Source organism: Lathyrus oleraceus, chromosome 5 (assembly GCF_024323335.1).
Source record: "Lathyrus oleraceus cultivar Zhongwan6 chromosome 5, CAAS_Psat_ZW6_1.0, whole genome shotgun sequence".
NCBI lineage: Eukaryota > Viridiplantae > Streptophyta > Magnoliopsida > Fabales > Fabaceae > Lathyrus > Lathyrus oleraceus.
This window is the reverse complement of record NC_066583.1, coordinates 431,429,016-431,430,757: the sequence shown is the minus strand read 5'-3', so window position 1 is coordinate 431,430,757 and position 1,742 is coordinate 431,429,016. Positions and strand designations below refer to the sequence as shown.

Below are 1,742 nucleotides of genomic sequence, written 5' to 3'. Positions count from 1 at the left end.
CATCCAAAGTGAAAGATAAAAGATACATTGGGGATCTTCTAAGAGCTTGTTTGATTATGTTGATTGCTTGAGCTTACTTATTTTGCTTGCATATTCCAAAGGATGGGAGCTACTTGGATCATCAATATGATCTCAAGAGAGGAACTTCATTTGTGGTCTTGTTTATTATCCCTTATCTCTTGTATACTTAGGATTTAGCCATTCTTCTTCTTCCCTCCACTCTAACCCAAGCCAAAACTTTTGTGCAAACATTTAACACTTCTTTTCAAACATTAGAAACCTAAGCCTTATGCTTTTGATTTTAAAACTTTCTTTTCATAACACTTATTTTGAATTGAACTTCTAAGTCAACTTTGACCATATTTTGTACATACTTTTCATTGGTAAATATAACTCATTCAAATACTTTTGTGGTTTCAATGGCCACTCTCTTAATCAAAATTTTCATAACCTTTAGCTATTAGGTTTGAGTTATCCTTGAGGTAGATGTAATACTCACCTATATCCTTAGTGATGGAAAATGAGTCTTCCATGCTTATTATAGGGTTAACCCCTCACTAGCATGTTGAAGCTATCCTCACATGGTGGATTTGTGGTTTTAGGTTGAGTTTTCTCCCTTGGATATCAAAAGACCTTAAGGGTTTTGGACCAATCAATTCACCAACTCATTTTGATATTTTTTACCCCGAACTACGAGGTTTTGATCCTAATATTTTTTAAGATGGTACGTAGGCAATGGGTTTATCCATCCAAACACAAAATGTAAATAACCTGTATATTCTCTTCTCATCTCTTCAATCATGTTTGCACAAACAAATTTTCACAAAATACCAACCTTACAACAAATGTGAAAAGGGCTCCCTAGGAGTACCTAGGATGTTTTGGGTGCTTAAAACCTTCCCATGGCATAACCAACCCCCTTACCCCGATCTCTGACATTTTTACTAGTTTTTGATTCGATAAAACTTTTAGGTTTTTGTTCGCTTTCTAACCATTCCTTTGGATAAATAGAAGTGCGGTGGCGACTCGACTTGTATGGTTTACCTTGGATTTAGTCAATATCTCTAATGGTAACGAATACCCTGCTACAGACAATATTCAGGTTCTGCAAACGACGATCCCCATTTGCACTTGAGACAAATCTTGGAAGTGGCCAGTAACTTTAAGATTTGTAGCATATCAAATGATGCCTTCAGGTTGAGGTTGTTTCGTTACTCATTGAGAGATCAAGTAAATAGTTAGTTGAATTCTCTTGAGCCTAATTCCATAGCCATGTGGAATGATTTAGCTGGATATTTTTTAGCTAAGTACTTTCCTCTGTCAAGAATGCCAAAATGAGGAATGAAATCACTTATTTTAGGCAAGGGGAAGATGAATCTTTATTTGATGCTTGGGAAAGGTTTAAAGATATGTTGAGACAATGTCCCTATCATGGAATCCCAAATAGAATTCAACTTGAAACTTTTTATAATGGATTGGTTCCTTCATCAAGGAATATGCTTGATGCCTCAAGTGGTAGAGAATTGTTGTCAAAATCTTTTGAAGATGGTTATAAGTCGATTGAAAGTATTACTGCCAACACTTATCAATGGTGGGTTTCAAGAGTTGCCCCTACATTTAGTCAGAAAAAACCAACTCTAGTGCATGAAGTTACTGAAACTACTGCTCTTGCTGCTCAAATAGCTTAAATTCATAAAATGATGAAGAATATGATGACTAGTCCTTAGTGCCAGTAGGTGAAC

The 1,742-nt window shown here is 35.7% G+C and overlaps 1 non-coding gene across 1 annotated transcript; it reads right to left on the bottom strand.

Annotated features, from left to right (window-relative positions):
* Positions 1-1,331: 1,331 nt before the first annotated feature.
* On the bottom strand, positions 1,332-1,438 carry LOC127090074 (small nucleolar RNA R71). The gene has a single exon (XR_007791608.1). It is a non-coding gene; the product is annotated as a small nucleolar RNA R71 (small nucleolar RNA).
* Between the last annotated feature and the right edge of the window lie 304 nt (positions 1,439-1,742).